We start from the raw sequence: 12,519 nt of genomic DNA on the forward strand, positions 1-12,519 counted from the left end.
GTAGGAGTTATGAACTTATAAAGGGGGCAAAAATATCATTTATAATTATTATTGTGAGCTAGATGAGCAAGTCAGAAAGCTGTGGCCCAAGAGTCAAATTCAGCCAGCGCTTGCCTGGGAAGTTATGTGGAAACATGTTCACATTTATTCCTCTTTTTCTCTCCCTACACCTCTCCTCTTCCTCTTTTTTTTTTTTTTTTTTTTTTTGTAAGCATAGTGCCAGAGAAGTTTAGAATCCAGTAGTTACAGAGTACAGTAAAGGTTAGCTTCTCTTTCACTCACTTAAGGTTTTAATGGATCATAATGTTTCTTTCTAAACAAGTAGGCTGTGTCCTACTTGAAATGATTATATGTAATACTTTTGCACAGAGAAAACATTTTTTTCCTTCAGGTTACTTTTTAAGCGCTAAGCAACTTCGAGAGCCCTAATTAAACACACAGAGTTTCATCTTCTACTAACTTATATTTTTATGATAATCTCAACTTGAACCTCATTGATGAAGTTTTGTGATCACTTTTACCATTATAAAACCCCGCAGCATTTTGGAATGCGTATAACATGGTCATTTCTCAGTAGTGTTTATATGCTCCAAGAGCATACACTTATTTATTTATTTATTTATTTACTCATTTATTTATTTATACCATTCTCACCGAACCTTTCTACACGGAGTATGAGGTCACACCTCTAACTTCTAAAGACTAAGACTGCCATATACCTCAAAATGGTATGGCTTTAGGGTCTTTTATTGTTTTCAACTTTTCTTCTAAAGATTTTTTTTTTTAATTTTGTGGCAGGTTCGTTTATTAGTTAAGACTGACTTGGAGTTCACTACAGGCTGGTATTAGACCCTCACCAATCCTTCTGCTTCAGCCTGTTGAATGCTGAGATTACAGATGTGAGTGACCAAGCTCAGCTCTGAGATTTTATTTGATAAAGAAAACAACCAAAGAACATACATGGGCTGGTCCATGGCCCCTGGCACATATGCATCAGAGAACTGCCTTGTCTGGCTTCAGAGGGAGAGGATGTGCCTAATCCTGTAGAGACCTGATACCCTAGGGAAGGCTGATGCTGTGAGGTGGTGGTGTATGTATGTGTGGTAGGGGCATCATCTCAGAGGTAAAGAAGAGGGGGGATGGAGTAAAGAACTCTTGGAGGGGTGACCAGGAAGGGAGGAAACATTTGAAATGTATATAAATAAAACAATTTTTTTTTAAAAAAAGAAAGAAGTATACCTCATCACAGTTTTAGCATAAACATATCTGTAGCTTGGGTTCAGCATATTTTACCTGCTTTTTACTTGGCAACTCCTTCTGCTGATCAGGATTGAAACTTAGGCTTGTGTGTGCTACATCAGTACTCTTTGACTGAGTTACTAGTATAATTTAACACATTGTAAATCATTCCTTCCCCAACCCCCCAAATGTATTCATTTTATTTTATGTGTAGGTGTTTGCCTGCATGCCTGTATGTGTACCATATGCATGCTTTGTGCCCACAGAAGCCAGAAGAGAACATTGGATCCAATGGAACTGGAGTCATGCCTGGCTGTGGATCACCATGTGGGTGCTGAGAATTGAACCTTGGTGAGTTTTGGTTGTGAGCTATTTTTTTATGGGCTTCCTCCCTTATTTTCAGTGTATCTAATGCAAAATCTACAATGGGCACTGGAAACCACACATGTTATTGAAGCCTATACTGCTATGGATTTTCAAACCATACATACTTATGATAGAGTTTAACATGATAGGCACAATGAATGGTTAATAATAACTTAACATTAAGCCAGGTGGTGATGGCACATCTCTTTAATCTCAGCACTCATGAGGGAGACAGAGGCAGGGGGATTTCTATGAGTTAGAGGTCAGCCTGTTCTATAAAGCAAGTTCCAGGACAGTCAGAGCTACACAGAGAAGCCCTGTCTTGCAAAACAAAACAAAACAAAACAAAACAAAACAAAACAAAACTTAACTGTTTAATATTTTTGAGTTGCTTGTTTCTGAAATTTTTCATTCAATATCTCAGGCATGGTCAACTGTGAATACCTGAAACTATAAACAGTGGAGCTGAAGATAAAAAGCAACTGTATTTTTTCCTGTACCTAGTGTAATTATGGTGCTCCATTCAAAATAAAAAGATATTCCTCTTATAGCCCATTTCTTTCTCCTCCACAGTAACAAGAGAAATATTCACTCTGCTCTTAGAAACCTGAGGATTGGCCACTCCCAATCTCTATTCCTTTAAGGGGATGGCTTATAAGCTTCAAAATTGAGTGCTGCTATGTCTAACTTTCTGTCATTTTTTGACCCCATATAAAACACATAATCTTCCTTATGGAAACATTCAGTTTTATATATCTTTATCACACATTGAGAAGGAGAGGATAGCTTTCAATAAGTGGCAGTAAATTTAAGTATTTTTTTTTAAATCATGGAATGATTTCTTCAGACAAAAATCTTATGCACATATCTAAATACATAAAACAAATTCATTTTAAAAATGGATTTTAGAAGAAACCACTTAAGATCTTGTCAAGATGAATATTATAGACTCCTTATCAACTCTAAAAAGCTCAAGTAAATCCTTATGTGAGGATTAGTGCTTGGTTGCCAGCCGTGAGGCCGTTCTTACCATAACTGTCTACAGCAAGATCCTGGTGGAGACTTCCTATGTGTGAGATTGAGTTTGTCGTCTGTAAAGATTATTTAGCCCACCTTAATTATCCAAAGGAAAACAACAAGCCTTTTAAGAACTGAGATAAAAATTGATTACTTTCTGGTTGCAGGCAGGTTATGCTGATTAATGTTGGTGAATATGGTGTGCTCAGGAGGACAAGTGTGAAACCGATCGTTTATGGTACAGTGTGCATAGCAGTCCTGACAATTCAGTTACGTAGACATATAATGTCCAGGCTAACTTATAATGAAAGATTCATCATAGACACATATTTCTTCAAATGATGTAGCAAATCCAAGGTAGGTGTAATAGCTTAGCATGGGTCTTTACCTGGGAAGAACGTCTCTCCAGGCTCACAGGGTTCATATTATGACACTTTTTTTTTGGAGCATTGATTTTTCTTTGCAATATGTACATTAATTGTGGCATTATATATTTAGTAAATGTAAATGTTTATATGAAATTATGGCTATGTGACTACATGCATTTCTGTGTTCACATACATGTACATAAATAATAGAAAAAGAAAAAAGGGTGTTGGAAATAAGAAATCATTACCAAGTGATATGTGCAAGTCATGAATTCTCAATGGGGCCAATGTTGTTTCTTAAAAAATGAAAGTATTTCTTGACCTTTTATATATGAACAATAGATATTTATGGCACACAAGCACATACATGTACACACATACATAATGATCTGCAACGTAAACATTTCTTTTGATAAAAGGCTGCAAATTAGGAGATAATAGCTAAAAGGCTCCTTGAGAAAATGCTACTGAGGCAGTCCTTTCAGCTTGATGCAAATAATACTGGGTTTCTCTGAAGCCTGGGTAGAGAAGCTGCCTCTGCACTGCAGAGCAGTCAATGTCATGTAACTAGACATGTAAATGGTCAAAGGGCTCAGAAGAAAAGACCCAGGGCTAAGCCCTAAATAGGTCACCTACAATGCCCCTCACTGCCAAAGAGGAGCTAGGAATATAAGAGCTTAAAGATGGGAAAGACTCCTGTGACACACAATCTTCTGGTGATGATGGATGTTTCCCTCATGACCTCACAGCAGCTGTAGTTATCTACACATGACTCACACAAGATGAAGCCAGCCAAAACCCCAGCACACCTGAAATTACTTCTTTGTTCTAGCCTAATGTCAGATTCCTGCCTGAAGCCTACTTCCTTGTTTTTGGCCACTGTCATATTCCTGCCAAGCAGCCCATTTCCTTGTCTTTGGCCCATGTCAGATTCTTGCCAAGCAGCCCCAAAGGGGCTATCCCCCATTTTTATTTTATTAACAAGACTGAGTCTGTCTTAGGTCATTAGGTTATAACAAAGAAGTAATTTCAGACAGGAATCTAAATTTTAGGCTAGAACAAGGAAGTAGGCTTCAGACACAAAAATGACCTTGGGCTAGGACAGGGAAGTCGGCTCAGATATTTTGGTCATCCTGATAAGCCCTTAGAAATAGTGATCACAGCATGTAATTGGGTTTAATGCTTTGCTTCTTTGACTATTTGTGTTTATTGTCTTGCCTGTTCCTTGACTATTTGCATCTATTGTATTACTAGACCCTCAACCTAGAATGACCTTAATACATGCATGTAATTAAAATGGTATAAAAGCAAAAAGGAGGAGGGGGGATTGGGTAGGGGGTCCTAGAAAGGGGAAGTGGGAAAAGGGGACAACATCTATATTGTAAATAAATAAAATATCCAATAAAAAACAAAACAAAACCCCAGCACAGATGGGGGAAGTGAGCTCCCTTCCTGTGCTTTACTAAGGAGCAATTGGCAGTTGCTAGCTGTTGGAGGAAAGACAGCTATTCTTTTTTTTTTTTCTTAGACTTTGAATATTTATTAAGCAGGCAGAAGTCTGCTGAGATCACATCATGCTCTGTGGAGAGTTCTACTGGTCAGATAGTGGCCCCTCCTTTTTGGAAAAGAGGGGATTAGATATTTCTATTGGAGAATAGAATGTCAACAAGATGGTTATTCTCTGAACATATTTAATACATTGTCTGCAAAACTGAATAATACATTCCATACCTAGACACTTCTATTTTATCTAAGTTCATTTTTCTATACATAGAAAATTCTTTTTTTTCTTATTTTATTTTATTTACATTTACGATGCCATCCACTTTCCACATTTCCCCTCCCTAGAAAACCCCTGTCCCATGCCCCCCCTTTCCTTTTTGCTTTTATACGATTTTTTAAAAATGTTAATCAAAGGATTTATAAGTTTGGTAATGCTCAATTGGAAGCGTAACCCAATACCCAACCTAGATATAAAAACTATCTTTGACTGGTGGAGACCTGTGAACATCTGCCTCCATGCCCCCTCTCTCTTTCTCTCTCTCATCACCTAGCTTCTCCTCTCCTTTATCTTCTCTCCTTACTCCATCTCTTCCTCTCAATACTCCTTCCCACTTAGCTCCTCCTACATATCACTCTTCCTGTTAAAGTAAAACTTTTCTCTCAAAATACAGTTAGAGCATACTTATTCCTAATTGTACCAGTGAGGTACAAGATAGTCCTAATACCCAGTTCATCATTTTGTTGACTAACCAGAACCGCTGTCACCTCTTCTAACTAAAACTCTTACTTTGATCCTGGCTTTTTTTTTTTTTTTTTTTTTTTTTTTTTTTTTTTTGCTTTAGAATGAATGTCCACTGAAAATTATCTACTCAGATCTTTTTTCTCAAAGTAAATAGCCAGGATTGGCTATGAGACTATAGGTCTTCAACCCTGTCAGAAATCCAGAATGACTGAGTTAACTGAAGTTATGGGAAACACTAAATAGCTTCTAAAACTTAGCCAATTTATAGAGACTGCTGAACACCTGAGAAGCCCCTAGACTACCAAACGTTGGAGCATCAAATCTTCAGCCTTCTGGCCCAGAGTCATCTGACAGACCTTAGTGATGCAGGATTATTAAGGGCTGATTACTCTGTCTAGGCAGATATAATCAGTCGACTATTCTGCATGTGTGTCCTCTTCTGGACAGTAATTAAGACAGCTATTCTTATCTGAGGACATGGCCACTGGTAGTTTTCGAGTGCTTCAGTGGGTAGCTTTGCACCATGCATGCAGGGTAGCACTGAGTGGAATTTCATATATAAGAGACATAAATTTTGAAGGAGGCAGGGCATCTGGGTATACCCCTTGCAGATTCTAAATCTCTAGGGGCCCATTTACTGACTGATGAAATGCAGAAATTGAGATGTGTGCCTCTATTTTGACTTTCTAAAACCAATGTTTTTCTCCTTCCTTCCTTCCTTCCTTCCTTCCTTCCTTCCTTCCTTCCTTCCTTCCTTCCTTCCTTTCTTCCTTTCCTTCTTTCTGTTTTTCAATTAATCATTTTAATCGTTTACATTTCAAATGATATCCCTCTTCCCAATTACCCCTTGTCAACCCCTCCTTCCCATCCCCCTCTTCTTCTTCCCCTTTGCCTCTATGAGGGTGCTCCCCCACCCACCCACCCATCCACCCACTCACTCACCCACTCACCCACTCCTGCCTCACCACTGTAGCATCACCCTACACTGGGGCATCACACCTCCACAGAACCAAGGGCCTGCCTTCCCATTGATGTTAGATAAGGCCATCCTATGCTGCATATCTATCTGGAGCCGTGGATCCTTCCATGTAAACATTTTGGTTGGTGGTTTAGTCTCTGGGAGCTTTGGGTGGTATGGTTAGTTGATATTGTTCTTCCTATGGAGTTGAAATCCCCTTCAGCTTCTTCAATCCTCCCCTAGCTCTTCCACTGGGGTCCCCAGGCTCAGTTCAATGGTTGGCTGTGAGTATCTGCACCTGAATTGGTCACTAGGGATCCATCCCATCTGTAGACATCAAACCCTGACACTATTGCTGATGCCAAGAAGCCCCTGCTGACAAGAGCCTGGTATGACTATTCCCTGATAGTTTTCTTCCTTTCAAAATACTGCTTTAAACTTGGAGTCTACATTGACAGACTGTGTCTCAGCTGTTAGTTTCTTGCTGAAGCGGCACCCCAACACTTTGCCTGCCTGTGTGCTGCTGCCGAAGCTCTTCCTCCTGTGACAATTCCTGGCTGAAACGATTATACGTATGTAGACGTATGTTCTTAGGGTATATTGTTTAGAATTTTCAGTTGATAATAATATTTAAGGATGGAAGGTGTCTCAAAGTCAAAAAGAAAGAAGAAAGAAAAAAAAAGGACAGACAGGTGACAGCAAATCAGAAGGGTGAAGCTGGCCTAGTATTGTTTACAAAATCCTCAACAAAGCTTAAGGATGATAGGCATCCCAGCATCCGGCCAACAAACCACAGAACAAAAATTTCATATAATAAAGAGTATATTTTATAATTTAAGTCTGGGACTGCCGTCATAGAAACCCAGGTGAGCTCTAGCTGTGGATCTCTCTTACAAAATGTAGCGAGGGTCTGGGCCGTCACCCTTGCTGTGACATTTACAAATCATAAATATTTTGAAGGTAAACCTTGTACAAAGAGAAATGTCTTTGGCAGAGAGAATACCAGAAAAAAAAAAAAAAAGCCCAAATAGAAACAGAAAACTAGAGGTATTTTAAAAATCCTTGTGGTCAGTTTTAGCATCACCTTGAAAGGTGACTCGCTTGTGACAGGAATCAGTGCGTGATAGAAATGGCTGAATCTATTTTGGATCAAAACCGGCAGCCAAACTGGAAATTTTTTTTTTTTTCTCACAGAGCCCCCTTATCCTAATGTGTTTAAAAGCATGCTTTCAATACTGATTCAGGCACCGAGGTTCACTTGGCCATATAAAAGCAGATAATAATAGTTTGGCTTATTTTTAAAAATTGGCTGTGTTTGCTATATTCATAACGATGTCTCTGGAGAGAGGTTATTTTGCGAAGTGCTTTGTAGTTAAATAAATTTTCAGGAAGGGAATTTTAATAAAAACTGTCCAGCTATGTGGACAGATGGGCCACATTTATTAAGGGAGGGAACCATGCGTTAGGAGCTGGGTGAGCAGCCTCATCTTTGACCACGTGTGCCCCACCTCAGCTGCTTCCTGTTCTTTCCATTGTGAACCAAGCCTGGGTGTGTGGGGGTGTGTGTGGAGGGAGTGACATGGTTGAAATAAACATTTTGTATTCTGTGTGGAGGGGGTGATTTAATGCCGAGCTTTGTTTCTAATTTTACAATGAAAAACATAATGTGGAAATTTTATCCTTTCTTCTTTAGAATGAATTTGAAAACAAATTAAGCCTCATTATGGCACAGATTTAAACCCAAGTTGATAAATGGTGGGTTTTAGATCCTTATGGGATCATGCAACTGGATGGGGAGCTCATGAGAAATATTTCAACACAGAGTTTTCTGAATTATTCCACAAATTAATTAAAAAATCAAATGCATAAGTGCTGGAGGAGGCTCTGACAGCAGTCACCTGGGTTGTACTGCACCATTTCATGGAATCCCTGGCTCTGAACACAGTGTGCCTACTTTGTGCACTGCACACTGTCATACTGTGCATCACTAACACAAGTTTTCAAAGGCACCTTGTCTCAGATTAGAGATTATTTTGCCATAGGAGTTGCAGTGTTTTTATTGTATGTACAAACTTGTGGTATTAGAGAAAAACATTTGGCTTAAGGATGAAAAAAAAAAGATTTGCTATTTTTTTTAACCATCGGCACTCCAGCAGGTATCAATTTTATATATCCTTGAGTTATATGATATTAGAATGTTTGGTTTTTTTTTAAACGTGCTGTTTGAGATGCTTACTTGAGTTCCATAAAATCACAACACATTAAATGTATTTTGGCTTGAGATTAGGATAGAATTTCCAACTATTTCAGAAATGGCCCTAATGACACATTTCTCATTTTGCACTACGCATTTGCATGGCTCCATAGTCAAGGAATCTGTCAGGGTTTCCAGTCCTGTCAGGTGAAAGGGGGGGTGTGTTGTTCAGACAACGGCGTGCTATAGTTAGCCTTCTCTAGCTTGCAAGAATTGAATGGAAGTGATGCGCTCAGCAGAAACGATTACAAAATCAAAATATCAATCAACTACAAAAAATGTTGAAGCCGTCTACATTCCACAGCATCTGATGTTCAACTAAGAATTAATATTCTATTAAAAATAAACAAGTGCAACCATCTCATTAGGACGCCAATTTGCTTTCATCTTCAATACATGGTAAAAGTAGATGCGTACCAAATAATTACTCCAAAATAAACTCCTTTATGATTTATTATCAGTAAGTGTTTGATTTGTGTACCTGTTTATATACTTATATACCTGGAATCCCATAAATATTTCTTAGTCAAAAAGGAGTCATTTAAAAGGTCATGGTCTAGAGGAAATATGACGAAACAAATGAATGAACCTACTATTTATTTAATTTAATGCTGAGGAAAACATTGGACCAGCAATTGCTAAGAAATGTTGTTTTTCTGCAAGAATAAAGGAAGTTTGAGGGTTCAGTACAACCAGTTAATTATAGAGCTATGAGTTATTTGAGATCTCAGAATTGCTGTGAAAATTAATGAATATAAAATTAGATGCCCAGCACAAAGTAGGCACGCAAAAGGGATAGGTTGTTCATCTTAAGCGTGTTGAAAAACGAAAGCATTAATAAAATAAGGGACATAATTATTCATCTTCAGTAAAAATGTCAAAGCATGAGTGCTTTTCTCTGAGGTAAAAGAACATCCAGTGGATCCAGTGACCTCACTCCTTGGTAAATGAAGTTATCAAAGCTTCCAATGCTGGAAACAAAAAGTGGGTTTGCTGTACTGCTCCTGGTGGGTTGGAGCTAGCTTCTTCCAGGTTTCCAGAATCAACTATAAAGCTTTCAGAAATTTTTGTAGGCTAGTTGGTATCACATTAGCAGATTGGGATAGGGCATGGTGTTAATGTTTACCTCACAGAAACTCTCAGCCTAAGTGAGGTGTGTTTGTTTTCTCAGCTTGTGTTTAATTGATGGCTGCAAATTTGTTAACTCTCTATTGCATACAGCCATGTATTATAGACTTATCTCCTGCAGGTGTGCTCAAAAATGGAAGCTGAGAAGTCAGGAGGACATTGTAATAACCTTTTACCAGGCTCATTGAAAGAGGGAGTGAATAAGATCTAGGTTACTTTTTGGAGAACTTGTGGTGTGTGCACATGTGGACATGTGGTTGTTCATCAGTTCGTGGGGTGTGAGTGCATGTGTGTGTGTGTGTGTGTGTGTGTGTGTGTGTAAGAGAGAGAGTGTGAGAGGGAAAGGGAGGGGGAGAGAGAGACTATAAAGATGGGGCAGGGTCAGACTAAAGTCATATCATTGGGTTCTTGGTATGAGGAACTGTGTCATGTAATGAAATGAAAATGATTAAGATCTGGCATGTATGGTTGAGTACACACATGGAGATGGATATTAATGCTCTTTTTGCATATGATATATTTGATAATTGTAGGTAAATATTTAAAAGGATTGTAGTTGTACTTATGGATTAGGAGCCCAGGATAATGACTGGCTGGTGATCTGTGTTTAGTAATATTTGCCATGTAGAAATTATACCAAGTAAAGAGATGAGACGGAATAACTTAGGAGGCATAGATAGAGTACATGCTGGTCTTCTGACAGTTTCTCACCAGAATCTGGTTATCTGGTTTAGAGTTTAATTTGTGATCCTGTAGCTTTTACAGTGTTGAAAGGAAGCTCTTTAAGCTACATAATCTACACAGTTTAGTAATTTGAATTAAGTTTGTAACATGGCATTTCTCCTGTATATACTGAGAGTTAGGAATTTGTGGTCAGGTGTGTTCTAAAGTAATAGCTCTCAAATTTTTAAAGTCATGATCATACAGGGATGCCAAAGGACCCTTCTACCCTCTTACCTTTGCAACTATTACTTTTCAAAGAACAACAACTTCATGACAGTGATCTCTGAGGACAAAGAACAAAACTGTAGTGAATCTGTTGTTGTCAAAATGTGTTAAGTAGTTTTTTACTTTCAAATACTTTAACAACATTTCATTAAGTAAGTTCTTTTACACTTAAAAATATCAAAATATCATTGTTTAAGTTACATACTTTGAAATGTTTTTTTTTTCCAGAAAACAAATTTGTGCTTTAAAGGTCTAGTAACTTATCAGTAATTAGAATAAAATACATGATGTATAATATTCCTCTTGGTGATTTGAGGCCTGTAGAAAGGTTGGCTGTTTTCTGAATGCTGGCTTCCAGGATCATGTCTGCACTTCTTTCCTGCTGTCTTCTGTGCACTGTACTCTCTCTAGGGTACTCTGAGTTTGGGGTTCTCTTCCCTTTCTCTATGGAAAGGGCTGAAAGGATCAAGCACTTCAGTGCTTAGGAGATGTGACATTAAAACCCTTCAACTTAATACATATTATTTTATCTAGTCCTATTTTATGGAGAAACACTTGTGGCTTCATCCTAGGTGACTAGAAAAATAACTCTGAAGAATGCAAAGGTTTCCAAACAAAGTCCTACATAGACATACTAAAGCAGGCTTGTAGAATGTTGCCTGGACCTAAAGCCAAGCAGAATGTCCTATTCTTACCTCCTGGATAAACATTTCACTATGTCTCAGTCCAGACTGCAGGTGAGCCTGAGGTCTTTCCTGGCAGTAAAGATGTTCTATAGAAATGTTAGAAATGTGTAACACAGAAGTGGGGAGTTGACAGGAGAGTGGACGTTTTTAACAGCTTGCAGAAAAGGTAGGAGGGAGAGGGCGAAAAGAGGGAGAGAGAGAGGGGTGGAGAGAGAGACAGAGACAGAGACAGAGAAAGAATATGTGAGAATTAGCATTAGCACCAGGCTGTATGTCTGGAAGGTCAGCAGAAGGGAGAAGATAAGATGCCCCCATTGACACTGCTAATTGGGAAGCTCTCTTTCCAGGTGCAATGTCTCACTGTTGTCTGTTCTCAAAATTTCCCCAGTCTTGCTTGACAGAATTAATTGATGAGAAAGATTTCCAGCTGGTCATTCTCTGGGTTTGGGGATGAGGAGACAGTATCATAGTACACTTTGTGGTAAAACCTAAGATGGCCAGAGCATGGAGCATTGTGTAAATCAAGGAGTGTTGGGGGCAACAGGAGAGGGAGACACAGATGCAGATGCAGATGCAGATGTAGAAATGCGAATTCTGGGCTTCTATGGCAAACTGTTTCCCTTTCCAACTGCATTTATCCGCAGGACTTGTGTGTTTTATATAATTTTCCCTTCTGGGGTTATTGGAAGAATGAAACCTTCCTACTCACCCCAGCACAAAGTGAGGTGGACAGCACCATGTTGTGTAAGTTTATTGAGGACTTGGCAGATAGAAATTTTGGAGGTTTGTCCAAATCTTTACTCAGCAGAGGGAGGCTCAGAGCTGAGTCTGCTATTTGCACTGGAAAAGTGTGAGCTGGATTTCTCTGCATAACAAAGTGGTATATTATTATTTTTTCTTTCTGAGGGGAGGTTGGCAAAGGCAAGTGGAATCGAAAACGGGAGTGGGCTCATGAGTGAACAACGGCTGAGTTATCAGAGTGTTTAAAAGCAGGGGAGTCTGATCACACACACTTGGATTTGGAAGGGAGTATCTAACGCTTCCTACAGGAGTAGAGCTTTCAGAACTTGTGACCATGTAAGGGGAAAATACATTTATCTGAAGGAAGCCCACACCTTCTCTGAACACATATGTCTTGAAGTTTTGTAAAGACCACCAATCAGCATCGTATTGTTCCTGGGTTCTGAGCATTGGTGAAGCAATATGGATTAAAAAATTCCTCAGTTCTTTTTGCTTTGGAGAACGGATTGCCACAAGAGAAAATTGAGCTTGTTATGAGGTAAACCCTTCTCCACCCTCCCCTTGTCTCC

General features: G+C 38.9%; 1 long non-coding RNA gene across 1 annotated transcript in view; it reads left to right on the forward strand.

The window, feature by feature from the left end:
- The first annotated feature begins 1,503 nt into the window (after positions 1-1,503).
- LOC143441886 (uncharacterized) overlaps positions 1,504-12,519 on the forward strand; it is an 83,967-nt gene continuing 72,951 nt past the window's right edge. The window contains exon 1 of the long non-coding RNA XR_013109630.1: positions 1,504-1,590. This is a non-coding gene — a long non-coding RNA (uncharacterized LOC143441886). The remainder of the gene's footprint in view (positions 1,591-12,519) is intronic.

Source organism: Arvicanthis niloticus, chromosome 4 (genome assembly GCF_011762505.2).
Source record: "Arvicanthis niloticus isolate mArvNil1 chromosome 4, mArvNil1.pat.X, whole genome shotgun sequence".
NCBI lineage: Eukaryota > Metazoa > Chordata > Mammalia > Rodentia > Muridae > Arvicanthis > Arvicanthis niloticus.